Source organism: Taeniopygia guttata, chromosome Z (assembly GCF_048771995.1).
Source record: "Taeniopygia guttata chromosome Z, bTaeGut7.mat, whole genome shotgun sequence".
Lineage (NCBI taxonomy): Eukaryota > Metazoa > Chordata > Aves > Passeriformes > Estrildidae > Taeniopygia > Taeniopygia guttata.
This window is the reverse complement of record NC_133063.1, coordinates 45,749,885-45,767,589: the sequence shown is the minus strand read 5'-3', so window position 1 is coordinate 45,767,589 and position 17,705 is coordinate 45,749,885. Positions and strand designations below refer to the sequence as shown.

General features: G+C 37.6%; 1 protein-coding gene across 21 annotated transcripts in view; it reads left to right on the top strand.

The window, feature by feature from the left end:
- Nucleotides 1-17,705, top strand: part of UBAP2 (ubiquitin associated protein 2) — a 106,715-nt gene that overhangs the window by 2,740 nt on the left and 86,270 nt on the right. The gene's annotated exons all lie outside the window — the stretch shown is intronic.

Below are 17,705 nucleotides of genomic sequence, written 5' to 3'. Positions count from 1 at the left end.
TAGAGAAACTGTATTGTATTTGTAGACTTCAGAATTATTGAATGGAAGGTGCTAGAGGCAATACAACTGACATCCACTGCAATGTTATTCTGCTAGAGCTTTTGGTGAATTTTAGGTTTATTTCTCATACAATCTGTTTACATGTAGCCCATTGGGTCCTCTGTGCTTTTCAGAGAAGACCTAGTTTGGACTTGCACTGTTTTTCATATAACTTCCCTAAACAGGTTACATTCATTAAAGTGAGAGCTGGGATGAAAGGTTCTGAAATGCCTCCTTTGAAATTACTTCAGGTTCATATTTTACAAAAACTGTACAAAGGGTTTGTCTGTTTTGCCCTAACATGAAAGTCCACAACACACTTTGATTTTGGCCATCTGCACTGGGAGTCTGTTGGAACTCCCCATCCGCCTGGGGCTCCTACAGTGCTGTTCCTTCCACAGGTGTGATACCCTCAGCCTTTCTCTCCCCATTACTTCTCAATGCTTCAAGGAGTAAACAGGGACTAAAGACAGTCAGTTTAAAGGTCGTATGATCTGATGCCTAAGATCTCATGGCTTGCTCAGCCTGCTTTTACTACATCATAAGTATTTTGCTGAGCATAGTATTTTACTTATGCTCTCTTTAGATTGTAAAACCTTTAAAATAGGTTACATGAACAACTTAGTGCAACTCCATTGGATGGAGATGTTTCTATTCTCAATGCTATTGAAATTCTATTTCTTTTTGCCCAGCTTTCTTTGTGGAACCTGCACAATATTGTGGCTTCTTTTGAAGGTAAAATTGTCAAGCTTTTTTTCCCCCTCTCTCCCCAGGCTTCTTAAATCAGTCTTCCAGCAGCTTGGAGGAGTCCTTAACCTGCTTGAGTGTAGCATTTTGCATTAAAAACAATGAAACGTTTCCCATGTTGAGAGAGCTTTGATCTTTCTTGAGGCTTAAGGTTTGCCTAAAGTAATACTCCTATGGTGAACTCTATGGTTTTGTTTTTCTGCTGTATCATACAGGAAATACAGTTTATTGCTATAGAAGATGCAGATTCAATGGAATTGGTGTTGCAGAGTCATTCAGTATATGAATCTACAATTAAATGAAGAAAACACAAATACTTTGTTAAACTCCAGATTTGAATCATGAGGTAGTACCTTTAAAAACTGTTTTGGGGGGACAATGCTTACCTCAGTCTTTTAGGTCACCCTGTGACTGAAGGTGTAGGATTTGAATTCACTAATTGTGACTAAACATGTTTATATTCCTAAACATTTTTAATTGTTAGCTATAGAGAGAGGGAGTCTTTATGTACTTTTATTGTATCTGGCATTGGTTTAATCTAGGACATTTCATTTATGTTTCTTACAATTAAAGTAGTGTTTCTGGAAGTAGGATGATACTTTACAGACAATACTGAGATTGCTTTTGAGCAAGAAAAACATGGTATTTGCTTCTACTCCATTTGTTTTTTTTTAGTGGTTTGAGGGTGATGAATGTATAGTAATATGGAATGAAGCATATGGCTTCAGAAACCTTTTTGCTTCCTGTTCCAGTTAGTTTTTAAATGTTAACTGGATCATGGCTGTTTTGTCTTCAACACTTGGCTTTGTACTGTGCAATTATCTATGTTTTTCCAGTTTGAAAGCTATTGCTGATTTATTTTTTTCTCTGCTCTTCTTTGATTTTCAAAATCTTATGTTGTTTTACACACAGTTTCAGCAACAGGAATCTGAAAGAAATCCTGGTGCCAAACCTTGAACTGCTGTTGGGCTGTACATAATGTATTGTATTCAAGGAACTCTGGTCCATGCATTTGATGGGTTGTGCCCCAAGGCATGGAAGCTTTGTCAGTGCAGTATCCTATTTTCTTGTTTATATTTACTCCATGTACAGCATGGACAGTCTGCTTTTATTTCAGCTTTCAGTCACACATTCTGGAGATCACTGACTTGTGATCTGTTTTTGAGACTGACATAAGGGAGACCTAAATTAGTGATGTTACCTTCGGGTGACTAAGTGTGGTGAGGGGGAACAGTACTGCACTTCCTGGTCCTGTGCTTCACTTTCTTTTATTAGTCACTGAATGAATTTCTGAATGTTTTGAACATGGGTTGAGTGTCAAGGGGTAACTGTCTGAAATTCATTTTAGAAAAAGATTGGAACAGACTTAGGCGGTTGGTAAAGTTAAGTTAATGAGTATGTAAAAGAGGGTTTTTTTTTCCTTAGTGTTTGAGAAAACACTTTCTGATACATATCTTCAGCCTGTTGGGTTTCATTGCTGTTTCTTGATGTGCAGATTAGCAGCAATGTCCAGGAACTCTTCTGAATGTGTTTTGAGTATCTCCAATTGAGACTCCGTCACCTCACTGGGCAACCTGTGCTGTGCCAGTGCTTGGTTGCCTTCAAGGCGCAAAAGTGTTCCCTATTGTTCGAAGGAAGCCTTTTGTGTTTCAGCCCTTTGGCTCTGGTCCTGTCACTGGCCACTGCTGAAAATATCCTGGTACCTTTTCTTCAGGTACTTAGACGTATTAGTGAGGCACTACATCCCTCCCAGGCTTTCTACTCTGGGTTCAGCTACTTGACATAGTCAGATCTGTAGTCCTCCAGGCAAACTCAATTTATATGTCCTTACTGGCCTTTTAGAAAGAGGTGGATTAAGCATTGAATTTAATATGGGTGGTGGGTGTGGTATTCTTGGTTGGTTGAGAAATGGGTGGGTTTAGAGAAAGTACTGTGAAAATGCAGTAAGAGGCATATTTCAAATTTGAATAATTTCTTGCAAATGAGGACTAGTTGACTGTCCTGGTTATAGCTGAATTGAAAACAATAATTCAGCAGTCTGTGAGGGAAGAAACAGGTTGGACACTTGATTGTCTGACAGTGATAAAATTGCTCAGGTTCTTTGTATGTTCTGCCTAGGAATTGCATGGATTGCAGATGATGACTTAAAGCACAATACGTCGTTTAGGAGAGGTTAGACTGAATTCTTACGGCATATTGAACCATCCATTTTGTGAAGTTATGTACATCAAAACTGTTTTTGAAAGTACTTTTTAATGAGACTAGAGCTCGCACTTTGCGGAACTATATGGGTCCTAAATTAGAACTGTACCAGCCTAGTTTTTGTACTCTCACAAGTCCAGACACCTTTCCCAAAAACCCCAAGATGTCCACAACTCTAGAGAAAGGTTGAAATAATGATAGATGGTTAAAATTACTTTCATAGTTAGGGTTATTGAATCTAGGTAGTGCTGGGATGACTCTTGTAGAACAGTCATCCAAAATGAAACGTCACTGAGGTGTAGTTTCTGCTAGGAAACCTGCCTCAAATATTTGGATGACTTCACTCCCTTGCTGATTCTGTGGGTTGCTGGGGAGTACTTTTGAGAACTTTCACCATGAGAGACAGCAAAGCAAGACTGTGTATAACTTTTATATTGTTCTCAATAAACAAATCTATTTAAATGACAGATCAAGACAGGATGTTCAAGTGTTTCATTAGTTATGAAATTACTCATCCACTATAAAATACAATAAAACATAATGTAAGAGACTACAGAACCATCCTGTTTCAGTTAATTTTCGTACTTAAGTAAAAATTGAACAGAAAAACATATTAAGGGGGGTATCTTGCCTTTCAGGTGAAAACAAGGTAATGCTGAACATTTGAACCACACTGTGGTTACTAAAGGCCTTTCCACCCAGCGAAAAAATAGGTAGCTGTTTGGAACTGGAACTGAATATAGTGGAAAAAAAAAAAAAAGAGTTGAGCAACTGGAGTCAGCATCATTTTCCTTCCTGGGACTTTGTTTAGGAGTGGTGAGGGGCCAGGAAGTGCTTTTATGGTTGTAGGTCCCCTTTATTGATGAATCTTATTTGAAAAGCTGACATATAACTCTTCCTCCTTTTCCAGTTGCTCCACAGTACTGGAGATAAGTTAGGATCAGTTGTTAATGTGGACTTTTGATGATACTTTCTTTGACTTAACAGACAGGTTCTAATGCAGTATGTAAAGGGAGAAGGACAGAGTGAGTTGCTAGTGGAGGAGCAGGAGGAGGATGTGGCTTGGGGCTAGTTACAAGACAGGTTTGGGGTGGGGAAAAAGGGGGGGAAGAGTTTGGTATTCTTGATCTTGATGTGATGGGTTGCTACTTTGATTTGTTTGTTCAAATTATTTGGAGCCTTGTTAATATAAGCAGACCAATAATGCTGGGGAACCTTCGATGTGTCTTAACAAACAAACAAAATTCCTTCTTTGACGATTTCAGCTTCACTGAAAGTGAGTAATCCAGTAATGCCAGGATTGATCACTCCTGGTGGAGTACTAGGGGGAGAGAAAGGGTCTCTGTTCTCAACATCCCATTTGGCTGTTATATCTGCCTGGTGAATTATTTGACACTGAGACTATGTTTCATTCCTTTGAACTGGTGTTGCTCTGTTGCTGTGTAGTAGCTGTGTCTCTGGTATTGCTGATTGCAAAACAGTGAAGTTGTTTCACATTTACTTTTGGTATTCCTGCAGATGTGTTTTAGGCTGTGTGTAGTGTAGCATTGACAACTTGCTGTATCCTCCAGAAGCTTATATATGAACAGATATGCTAGAAAGACTGTGAAAGTTTTTTTAAGATAATATTTTTTTTTCTAAAACAGAAATGTTGACGGGGATAAGCTGTCTCTTCTGGCAGTCAACAATTCTGAGGAAAGTTAGTTCTTTTGGTAGATTCACTTAGTCATTCTTTTGAATAAAATAAATTATTTTATTCAAAAATTACCTCTTACATTTCCTTAAAAATCTCAACTTTGTGCTTCTCAAGTTCTCTGCCAGGTAAATATAGGTCAAACATGTAAACATAGGTCAAACACTGTGCTAAACTTTTCTGAAATGTATATATGAACTTTATTGATTTTGTTGTTGTTAAAAACTAATAGCATTAATCTGTAAACATGGCAAAGCCTGAAAATGGAGCTTTGCACTAGGCTGGTTTACCTAAATGTGTGTTTGGTAATTATAATTCTATAGTATTTTATACTGGTATGGTGTTTATGGCTGGAGAGATGTGGGGCTGTGCTTTCATGAAATTTTAAAGACCAGCTGGGAGGAAGCGGTATGTTTATGTTTTCCAGGACTAGGTGTACACTGACCTCCCAAGGATTAAGTTTCAGGGATGTATCAAAGCTTGTTGAAATACTGACCTATAATACATATTCTTCATCTCTCTTTTCAAAAGTTTTATTTATATATATATTTTTTTTTAATCACCTGAATTTCTAATTTAAAGAAAAAGTGGAAATATTCCCTCAGTTTAACTTAAAAAATAAAAATAACAATTTTTAAAAATTAAGATCTCTATTAAGCTCCAGATGAGTTTAAAAGAAAAAAGCTCTCCAAAAGCTTATCTTGAAGAAGATGATGGGAATGTTTTCCATCTGTATGAAATTAAAAACATCACAGTTCCAAGAGACTTAAGGTTAACCAAAACACTATCATATGTGTCTGGAACTTAGACTGTCAATTCTTTTACACAATTGGATATCTTGCTGAAGCTCCAGAAAAGTACTGTTAAAGAAATACTTGTTTGAAGTGTAGTTTGACATCACTGTACTTCTAATGGTTCAACAACTTGCATTTCAGTCCTGGTAAAATGTTTGCTGACAAGTGAGTTCCAGATAAATGTTTATTTAATTTTAGTTGCCTCTGAAGTAAAACTACAGCCTTTAGTGTGTTCACATTAGTTTGTAAGGTTGATTTTTTTTTTTTCTTTTGATTCACCGGGTTTTGTCCTAGTTTTTCTTCTCACTTTCTTCTCATTGCATTCCTTGATCTCTGTTTTATTCCTCATTTGATTTAGGTAGGAAATGATAAATCAGTCAAATGAAGTTTTGTGTTTTTAAATGTACTTGCATATTAGAATATATATGAAAGTCTTACATGATATTAGATGTGGAAGGCCTTACTCTTGGTGCTCTGTGTGCTAAGAATTTTCTGGGGTTTATTTGTTCTGTATACAAAATTTGAGATTTTAGAATAGTTTTGAGGGAGGCTATATCTCTGGCTCTTAGAATTAGATAATTCATTTAAACATACTTTCTCCTGCTCTTCTTTTTTTGGCAATATAAAATCTAAAAGTAGTACAAAATGTTTTACTTGGAAGTATTTACAACTCTTCAAATGGACTTTCATGAATAAGCGGAAGTAAAAATTCTACTGTTTTAAGTTGCTGTTTTCAGCAGTTGTATGTGTACACTATAATGTTTAAATGTAGTGTACTGAGAGTTGTTTTATCCCATTCTATCAGTCTCTTGCATTTGATCCTGTGCAGAAATTCCTATGATGTAGCTGTGAGCTCACAGCATCTTCCATCAAATCTCAAAAACTCAGACGTCAGGGTAATGTTCTTTTGAATATCAAAACTAAGGTCATTCTAGTGCCTTTTTCCTTAGAGTTTTAGAGCATAGCAACAGGGTCAGTAAGTATGATGTCTAATATTAGACATCAAAAACTGGAGGAACCAAAAGGATAGTACCTACTTAGATGAGGCTTGTATACTTTCAAAAAAAACCAGCATGAAGCCCTGCAGAACAGCAAAGTTCAGTGTTCTGAAGGTGAGACAGTCAGTGGGTTTTTCGCCATTTACTTTGCTGATTGCAGTTTGGGGTGACTCCTATATTTTGTACTTTTTTCCCTGATCAGAGGAAGTATGTTACATTCTTCCTTTTAAATTTTTGTTTTTAGCTTATTCTACTGATTTAGGTTCTTACTAGTTTTCAAAAGCCATGTTTTGGACAATGTACTCACTGAACTTGAAAAATAGTTGTGTTAAATTGAGAACACATTTAAGGCATCATACTGTTCTGCATTTTAAACTTGCCTACTATTGGTTTCTGAATTTATTTACAGTGTCATCTTGGCTTTTTCAGCAAGTGTGCTTGGCAGCCCCCTGCTATGCTAGAATTTTTAAACAAGGCTCTGTAAATGACTGAAAATTACTACTGTGTTTAAAAAGCTGTTACTTAAATTTGTAATGCAATTTTTAGAACTTGCAATATTTTATCTTGGTTATTCTTTGCTCATCCTGTGCTTGATTTCAGTCTACATACACCTTTCTGGTTTGCTTGGAGAAAAATGGCATCTGAAATGGTTTTCAAGATTGTCATTGTCAAACCATTTGTTTAGTGAAGTTTTTATAGGTGCAGTAAGCTCTCTGTAGCTGGTACCTGTAATATTTTAATGGCATTACTAGAGTTGAACACTACAGTTTTAGGTTGTAAAGATAATTAATCCTACATCTCTTTTGAAAGTTTGGTATCATTTTGGTGCAGATGAGATCGACCTGACCTCACATGAGTTCCAGACTGATGAAATAACTGAATTTACACATGACACCAAGTTGAGAAGCTGTGCTAGTAAGGAAAATAATATTCAAAGTCAGGTGGGCAAGCTTGGGGTAAACCAAAGGTTTCTGATTGAAGCAAGTTAACATGAGGAATAGTATCAGAGGAAACTTATCAAACCTTCTTGTTTAAAGCTAGACAAAATGGTAACAATGGTTGTGACTGTAGAAAGAGCAATCCAGAGATGACAGAGAAATGGAAGTGATCTTTGATGGGTTTGAGTTCTTGATACTGTTTTAATTTTTTCTTGTTTTTGAGCATCAGGCAGTTTGTAAAAGGATTTCACTCACTTCTCACAGTGAGTGAAATGCTAAACTGAGCCAAATGGCTGATAGTTCTCATTAAGATGTGATGTACAGTGGTTGTGAAGAAAGGAAATAGTTAACACTGCCTTATAAACTATTATTTCTTTTCCTCCTTCTGAAACTTTAAATTCAGAGACAATGTATATCACTGCAAAAACAAAAAAATCAAACACCCCTCCCCCAAAAAAGTTTTGGTAGATTCTCCTGCTTAAGATAAATCTTGAGAAATATCGTAATCTGGGACAAAAAAATACAGAAATATGTTCTGGAATATTTTGCTTTATTTAAAAGTGGTTTTCTGCAAGACTCCTAGTTTTCTTTGGTCTTCTGAGTATAGGAACATATCACAAGGAGTGGTTTGTGCTGGTGGTTTTCCCTTGGTGTCTAGTTTGAGGGTTGGGCTCTGTAGAGGTGCAGGAAGGATACTGGGCTGTTTGGTGTTGCTACCAAGACTGAAGCTAAAATCAGAAATCTCCTATTACATTTTATAGATACAGCATTAATGATTACAGAGTGTATTTCCTTCTACATCGCTCATGGCTTGTAATTGCAGCATTGCTTTTTTTTTTTTTTTTGTGAGTGTTGTAATACAATCTGATGAGTGGCATAAGTCTGAATTAATCCTGCCCTCCAAAATTTTTCTGTGGCATTCTACTTTGTCCCTCATTGTCAATTCTAGTGTGAATGAAGTAGGGGCCTTTTTTTTTTTTTTTTTTGGTTTTGGATGCAGTTGAGTGTGTTTCTGCAAGTGTGAGAATGTCTCTACTCAGCTATTTTTAGTCCTCTTACTTGTATCTGTTTCTATTCAAAGAATTCCTTGGGAAGCTGTTCCAGGAGAGAGTAGTTTGGTGATGCTGGGGGCGGTAGGAAAAGTGCCAGCAAGGAGTGTGTTCGTGATCTGGCAGCAAGATGCCTTATGTGTAGTGCTGCTTCCTGTGTGGCACCTTGTTTCTGAACAAACTGTTCCAAGAGAATTCCCCCTGCTGAGTATTGTCCTGCCAGGTGTTACCTGGTTCTTGGTGTCATTTGGAGTGCCTGGCTTTCTACTTGAATCTTATTACTTGGTTTGTTTTATTGTGGAAACAGCTATTCATTTTAGAGGCTGATCAGGTATGGCTGTTAATAACTGAAGTCTCCATTTCTAGCATTCAATAGCTAAAGCCAGCTGTTCCCAGTTGTTCTTCCCTGATCTTTTTTTTTCTTTTTTAATTTTCTGAAACAGCTTATTCTGGATTAGCATTCTTAGTAAGTTGGTTTAAAAGTTTTCACTTGTTATTTGACAGCCTTTTTTTTTTTTTTTTTTTTTTTTTTTTTTTCCAGTGGTTGCATGCATTACTCATCTTTTGAGTACAAGGTAGCTGTTAATTATAATGGTAGTGTGATAAGTCTGGCTGATCCAGTGAATTTTTTTTTTGTTTAACTGTTGTATCTTACAGTTGGTATTGACAAACTGGAAGCCTGATTGGTGTGTGTGCTGACAGCCCAAGCTTTAACTGTTCTGGAAGTGTCCTGCTGACGTTGTAAAAAGAAGAGCAGGAAGCAGTAGCTTTGAGAAGAGTCAGTCACACCACTGAAGCTGCACAGGGTTGATGACCTTTCTGTACTAACTGTATTTCAATCTTATCTGAGATGCTTTGGCCACTTAAGTTGTTTTTTTTTTTTTGTGTTGTAGTATTGATAGCCTAATGAGAGTGTGGCCTGAGTTCTTAGATCCTTTCATGTATTCTTTGAAGAGAACATCTATAACTTGTGTAGTTGGTACTCTGCAGCTGTTTTCTCACCTATGTATATATGTGTGTGCCCTGAGCCCACCTGGGCTTTTTGCTGACCTCAGAGTTCCTCTCAGGCTGGAAAGCTTTGCAAATTATTACAGTCTGAAGAGGCTTTGCCTTGTGATTCTTTTAGTGGAGAGAGCCATTCAAAGAACTTCCAAGTCACCCAGCTCTGTTTTCCTTAATGGGTTTGTCTGGATTTCCTCCTTTCTCCCTCAGAGGGGATGCTATGAGTTTTAATGAGATGGCAGGGTAAACAAACCTTGTCAAGGTTTTTAATAGGGAATGTGTGGATGTTTAATTGTGTTATTCCTTTAAAAGTGGCATCCACAGATGACTGGCAAAAGCATTGAATATTCAATTATGCATACAAAATCATTAAAGATTGTTATGGGTGAATAAGTTGCTTTGGACTAGTTTGAATCTCTTTTAATGCCTGAAGCTGAATGTATGCATTCACTTCTGTAGGTGGGGGAAAAGACTGTATTTTAGGTTAACATAAGCTGTGTTAGTGTAGCTTGTTCTGATGTTGATTATACCCTCCTCTTCTTTGGATAGAAGCACCTCCAAATCTTATGCATACTCTTCACTGTTACTAACTAGTTACTAAGTTACTAACTAGATGCTAACAGGTATCTAAGAGGTTGAACAGGAGGTGTTCCTCAGTAAATGTGATAGAAGCCTCTTTTCCTGCAAGATAATGATATATTCAAATATATACTTTTCCTCAAAACTCTACTGGGAGTTTTTTTGGGTTTTATTTTGTTTTTAAAATGCCTACAGGGAATGTTTTTTAATTTTTTTGATTTCACACAGTGAGCTTAACCAAGATCAAGTCATGCTCTACTGGAACTTAGAAAAACAAAATACATTTCTACCTGCGCTTAAATGGTGCCTGTCTGCTAAACAGCAGGTTCCCCTTTTCCTTGTGAACTTGATCCCTGTCCTGCCTGACAGATTCAGCAGTTGTATAGCCGCATAGTTTTCCACTGGATAAGCTTGTTGAACTGGCAGATTGTTTTGTTTTAGAGAATTTAGTTTGCTCTTATGTGAGCCTGCTGAACCGGCTCACTCTGCAAATGCAGGATCACAGCCTGATTGAAGGAAAGGAGCAATATTTTGTGGTTAAGGAGTGGGGGAGCAGGCATGCCATTTCTGGTGATTGCTCACAGTTATGCGGTATTAGATGTGAGCTGATACTTGATTTTAATGGAACAAACTGTTTGGGTTCTGCCCAAACAGAACTTCAAGTTTGGATTGAACTTCAAGTGAATATAAAGCCAGATCCCAAAGAGGAACTAAAACTCCAGTCATGTTTTTTTTTGACCTTAAATGTGCTCAGCTAGCCTTTACTTGTTTGAGGGACTTCAGGAGGGCTGTGTTGGTTCTGGTTGCAGAGGATAATAATTTTCAACCCTAAAAAGCCTGCTAGTTTATTTTTTTTCCCCAACTGCAGTAAACCTTTTTTTTACTAAATACTAGTTAATGTTTTTTCCAATCCTGCTAGTTAATGCAGTGAATAATTCAGTTGGAGTGTTTGTTGCAGGGGAAGACCAGGCTGTAGCATTGCTAGCTGCTGCATTGTTGGAAGTTGTAGACACAATGGTGCCCTTCCACTGGATGCTACTCAGGAAACTTTAGGAGAGAAAACACCAAGGGCCTTACTATTTCTTCCTTTGTGATTGTTCTAAACCCAGAGAAACAGGTATGAAGAGATTTGTGACCCTAATGGTACTTCACCACCTAATGTAGCAGTCATGGAATAAACAGAAAGTGTACCGTGTATTGACTTGGCTAATATTTTCTTTTATCTCCTGAGGTGCCTTTCTTCTGTCACAAGAGGAAGTTGTTATGTTCATAGGTATACAAGCACCACCTCTGAGCCCTTGTTTATACTCCCTGACCTGAGATACTAATGGGGTTGACAATTCAGGACAGCATGCTGAGAATATTATCAGGCCAGTGACGAGAATATTATCTCTTCTACCTTGGCAGCTGTTAGAGAGGTTTCACCTAAGAAGGTCTTTTCTCTGACAGGGCAAGAAGTGAGCGTCTTCAGTCAGAGATGGCAGGAACAAGTATTTTTCCCTTCAGGTCTTAAAATATTTGGACAGGCCAAAACTTTCCTTGAAATACTTCTTAGCAGACAAAAGACAAATATACTTGAAAAGTGAACTTGCTGTTGCTTCTTCCTCAAGGTATCCCCATGATGGCTGGTTGTCAGAGAGAATTCCTGTTTCCTATCTATTTCATTTTTATTTGGGTCAGTGCAGCCTTTGGTTGTTTTGTTGTTTTTTGTTTTTTTTTTTTTCTTCTGTTTTGGTCTTGGTAGGTTTGAGTGGGTTTTGTTGGTTTTGTTTTTGTTTTGTTTTGTTTTTTGTAGTTGTTGTTTTGGTTTTTTTTGGGGGGTTTTTAAAATTCTTTTTTAGTTGTTGATTTGTTTTTGTTTCATAGCAACAGCTGTGGTCTAATCTCTTCTATGTAGTCCTGATAGTCCAGAATTCTGATGGTCTGCAGTAGTCCAGAGCATAGAAAACAATGTGCAGTTTGTCTGTGTCTCTCTGTTCCTTGAAATTTCAGTACAGTTAATCATAACTGTTGGTAACTAATGCATTTTGCAGGTCCTTGTAAACATGGGACTTATTTGTTCAGGGAGCAAAACTTGATTCCTTGTAGGTACTGATGTCTGAAACATAAGGTCAAGTCCTCTGAATGTTTTAGGACATTCACTGCCTTTGATTGTCCAGAGTCACTCAGGTGCATACGGACAGCAGTGGAGCTGGGTAAGTTTTGCTAACCAGTTTTTTGCAAGTCTTTAAGATTGACTTGGCTGTGTGGAAGATAAAGCCCTAGGTGGAAGTCAGTCAGGCTTCTCTGATTTTGGTGGGATTGATTCTTACATTTTTTTTCTAAATACCAGTTGAAGTTGCATTTCTTCCTTCAGAAATTTCTGTATGAATAAGGGTATATGTTGCCTCAGAAGCTTTAATATTTTTAAAGAAATGATGAGGACAGGTTTGCAGGATGTCAATTAAATGTAGCTGGCAGATTTTGGTTAAAACTAGAGAATCACCAGTATATACTGAAATGTAAGCACATCTTTTTTCTTATTATCCCAGTCAGACACACTGGGATAATAGGAAAAAAATAGATACTCTGAGAGGATTAAAAAAATATATTAATTATAATACTTCCATGGTTGAAACATGCTCTACTACTGGAAGATGTGCCGTGTTCAGTCCCTTGTCCACATCATGTTTTTGGGCTCTGAATATGTGACCAGCTTTTGCCTAACTCCAGTCTTTTGAGGAGGAGCACTTGCTCTTCCAAAACCAAGTGCTCTTCCTACCAAGTGCTGTCTTTTATTTCTAAGAACTATTAGTGTATTTCTTTGTCTTACTTTGCATAGCATATGGTTAGGAGTATTAATCATTAAAAGAAAATACTTTTTTTTCTGTTATTGAAGAGAAATTTTTGATTTTTTGCAGATGGGATTGTGTTATTAGCTAATTATAGATTTGCCTAGCAGGATAATAATTTCAAATAACAACTCGGAGGGCTTTCAAAAGGTGGGTAAGAATAGTCACTTGGTTATTGGTTACAGTTTGTTAACATGACTTGTTTAGGTATTAGTTTGGGTTTCTGCTGGGACTCAGACTGCCCTCAGCAATACTCTTTCCTTGGTAAAATGTAAGAGCATACAGGTAGTAAAGTTTCTCTCTCCTTTGGCATTCTGCGAGTGATGCAGGTCAATATTTTTCCTATTTGCTATAGAAGACTGTAGGATGAGACACGAGTTCTCCCAGGACCCATAAGCTCATGTTCAATGTAGTTGCTTGGGGCAGTACAGACCCTGAGTCATCAGCCTGGCTCCTGAGGAACATTTGACTCTTGCAAACTCTTCCTGTTTCAGTCATCAATAAAGATGGTGAGATGCTTTGGACAACAGCACTCAAGGGAAATGCATTACATTGGTGCTTTGCCGATGTAATTTTTTCCCACTGTTTTTTCTCCTCATGCTCATATAATACTACAACTGGAGCAGTAAAATCTGAGCTCACTGTACACGTACAGCAGTTATGCCCTCCTGAGGCAGTGTCCTGCAGCCTTTTCCCAACCCTGTTGCTGTGAGAAATCTTTGACTGGTAGCTTTATTTTTGAATATAAAAATGCAATCACAATTTTAATGTGTACACAGAGGTCTTTTCATGGTTTGTCACAGCTCCTTGTCCAGGAATCAAGAAAGTAACTTATTTGAGACTGCCTCAGGAAAGGAATTGAAACTGCAGAAGTTTTTTCAACTGATGGAAGTGAATATTTAACTTCCAGAGGAGTCTTGAAAGTCACTCGCTATTGCTGTGCCTGGTCTTTTCCTGGAAGTTCAGTAATAGATTTCCTGTATCTTGGGGGCTTGCAACCATGTTAAGTGAACTTCTATTCTCTGTATTTCTAGTTTTTTTGATTTCTCAGTCTAAAACGCTTAGAGTTCTCATTGAAGTAAGATGGAACAGCAGATCACAGAAAATATCATAATAGCTTTAAAACCCTGCTATTTGTGTTGATATGTGTTCAATTAATCTTTGATTATTCACCTTTCTCTTTTCCTTCTAAAATCCAAAGCAGAAATCCAACTAAATGTGTTGGATAAGACAAAGGATGAAGACTTTGGAGGTGTGGAATTTGGTAGTTTTAGGAAAGTTAAATTATAATATTTTGTTATTGCTTTTGTAAGCTTGAATAATCTTTGTTATACATTACTGGAACTGCATTTGTAGTGTAGGTCCTTGGACTAAAAAATGCTGTATGGACAGAAGACTAAAACAAAAGACTGAGAGTTGGGATAGCTTTCATCCTAGATTCTTCTGTTGCTTTCCATTTTTAATAGAAATTTTTAAATGAAGTAATAACTAATAATAAAGGCATTTTTAAATTTTAGTTTTGTTTGGGTTTTGGTTTTTGTTTGTTTTTAAATTAGTAAAGACAACCTTGGTCTGTGAGTACTAGATTACATCAGTGAAAAAAGAAAAAAGTTTACAGGAATCTTATGCATCTTCATTAATTGTCACGAGAGAATACAGGCACTTCTTTACACAAGAGTTTTGGGAAGCCCTCTGTCTTTCTTTAATAATTTCTCCTTTTTATTTTCATTAGTGCTCTGTACTAATGTATAGAAAGTGATGAAATTAGTACTAGTTTCATTTAATATTTTATATGTTTCTTCAAATACAACTGTTTTGGTTGCTTATTAGAATTGCAGTGTCTGCAAGGTCAGGTGTTAATGGGGGATGGGGGACTGCTGGTGGGGGACTTTTGTGCTGCACCAGATGCTGACATGAAAACTGAAGCATCTGCTTGCCTGAATATTTTTTAAATCTTTATTGAACAGATTTCAATTAAGAGTTTTCTTCCTCCCAGTCTCAAATAATATTTCCTCATTTGATCTACAGTTTAAATTAAGTTCATCGGTTTGTGATACCCTGCTCATTACTGTGACAGCAGCCTGCCAAACAGATTTGATGAATACGAGGAGTTGGAGAGAATAAGAAGCTGCTTTGTGAGCAAGGAAATGTTCTTGTTCAGCCCCATCTAATTAATAATATCCCACTTGTGCTCAAAACTGTTATCACTGTGATAATTTGGAGGCAGTGGCTCCCTGCTGCCTGTTGCTTCTTACTCTGCAGTAGGTGTGGTTGGGTGTGAAGCCTCAGCCATGTGTCCCTACTCAGTGCAGTGTTTGAGGTGGAGTGCTGTATCCAGCAGCTGTGTCTTCCATCTGCTGTGTCTGGACACTGCCAGTAGACAGTGGGAGCCAATTTAAGAGGAAATAAAATAACAGTATTTTGAAAGTTCTCTTTTTATCAGGCTGCCAGTTGTGCTTTTAAGAAGACTAGATTGTGTCTGATGGATTATAGCATATCCTTGTTGGCTTGTTAGGGACTGTTAAACTGAATGTGAGGTTCTACACTTGCCTCAGGCAAGTACAAGTCCATACTGCTGCCTGTACCTTTGCTGGGCTGCTTTTTTTTAGTTCTAACCTGCCAAATTGTGCTGCTCATGTACCACACAACCAGGAGGATGAAGATCTCCTTTAAAAACCCTGTTAAGGTGTTCAGGTTGTTTGAGCTCTGTTCCCAACCCACAGCAGCCTGATCTTTCTGTGCTGTCGTCTCCCAGAAGTGTTTCAGCCATTTATGTGCCTGCCTTTTTTCTTAAAGTATCCTTTCATCCTGGAGAGCAAATATGGCTTAAGCAGTGGTGGGACAGACACATGCTAGGAAAAGAAGAGACAATCTGCTTGAGGAACCATAGATTGCCTGTCTGTCAAAGGGTAGGGTGTAGTTCAGCATGTACTTTGCAAACACACAGAAAAGTTTTTAATTTAAGTGTCCTGCTGTCTTGTCTAAAATATGAATTCCCATATTTTCAGTGGCTTCGGTGGTGTTGTGGGAATCACACTGACAGATATATCAAAATTCCTAGGTACCATAATAAATATATGTTAATTCAGAAATTATGAACAAATTGAGACCAAATGGAATTACATTTTCTCAACAAATCTTAAGAAGCAATGGGCTGATTCTAGATAACCATGTATGAAACTATAAGATTATCTTTCAGAGAAGTTAGTGCTCTCTTGTGTGCTCTATTCAGGGTTTTTTGCGTTGCTCGTTGTGCTAGTTTGAATTGTGATAAGCAGTCTAATTCTTGGAAAAAGAAACACTAAAAACATCCCAACCAAACAAAAAGCTTACTCAAAGGTCATTATTAGTCTATATAAATAGAAGTTTTTGGATGTTGCCAGTCCAGTCAGCAAAGCTTATAAACAAACAGCTTAAAAAAAAAAAAAAAAGAACAGCCGAAGTAATACTACTGTGGACTCAACTGAAAATGTCCATACATCTTAATGGTCAATGGCTATGAGCAGGTACTCAGTAAAAAATGTTGAATTTGCTGCTGAGAGCATCTCCACATCTACTTTATATTTTGCTTCATTCCATAGAACATGGTGTCAGTAGCTTAGGTAACTTCCTGTTTTGTCTGTATCTCACCTTTTTGTCAGACAAAATGCTCTGAAAGTCTGTGTGTTTTGGGTCTTAAAACAAATGCACTTAGACTACTTTAAGGGACTGTGAGATTGGCTTTGTTCAGTGCATTCAAAAGGTTGTAGAAACACAGTTTTCAACTTCAGCTTATAATTGCAGTCAGTTCCTGATCAAGTATATTTGTTATGGAAATATACTTTCTTCTCAGACATTAAAGCACTATTGAATACTTTAGCCAGAACATAAATAAATTCAATATCAGTGTTCAATTTTTGACCAAAAAGAATGTATTTCTAAAGTAAAGAAGAAATATAGGTGATAATGTAGTTAATTGTCCTTTTGATTGTAGGTGAGGCTCTAGAGTATCATGAATTGGTATTTGAACTGAAACATCTCATTGCAGCTTTAATTGTTGCATGTGCATTACTTGTGACTGCCAGTGAGTCAGTTGTAGAACAGGTCCCACTCCATGGGATTGCAGTGTGCTCATCTTCCTGAAGAAACAGGAGACTGAGAGGAGACCACATAGCAGTCTACAACTTCCTTGTAATGGGAAGTTGTAATGGGAAGAGAAGGGAGGAGAGGCAGGCAATGATCTCATCTCTGTGGTAACCAGTGACAGGATCTGAGGGAATAGCCTGGAGTTGTGTCATGGGTGCTTTTCTTTGGGTATTATAAAAGAGTTCTTCACCCAGAGGGTGGCTGGGCACTGGAACTATCCAGGGAAGTGGTCACAGCACCAAGCCTGACAGAGCACAAGAAGTGTTTGGATAATAGTCTTGGACACATGGTGTGACTTTTGGGAATGGTCCCGTGCTGGGCCAGGAAGTGGACTAGATGAGCCTGATGAATCCCTTCTAGTTGAGCTTATTATGTGATTCTGTGTTTATTGTGCACTGAGCTCAGTGCTAGGCAGCTGTTACCCTGGCAAGTTTTGTGCTGAGGCTTGCTCATATAATGGGACTGCAGTAGAAGCACTTTGCTGTTTGTTTGCACATCTCCTGCCCAGGCACTCGTCTTGCAAATTGTCCTCACTTCCAAAAATCTGCAGTTTTACCTTCTAGCCTTATGGAGACAGAAACCAGGCAGTTAAACATGAAGATTCTAACCATTGGAAAGATTTGTTACCAGTTGCCCTAGCTGCTATAAGCCATGCTCATTGATTAGTCCTGTGCTAAATGCTGTACAAACAGGGGGAATAATAATGTC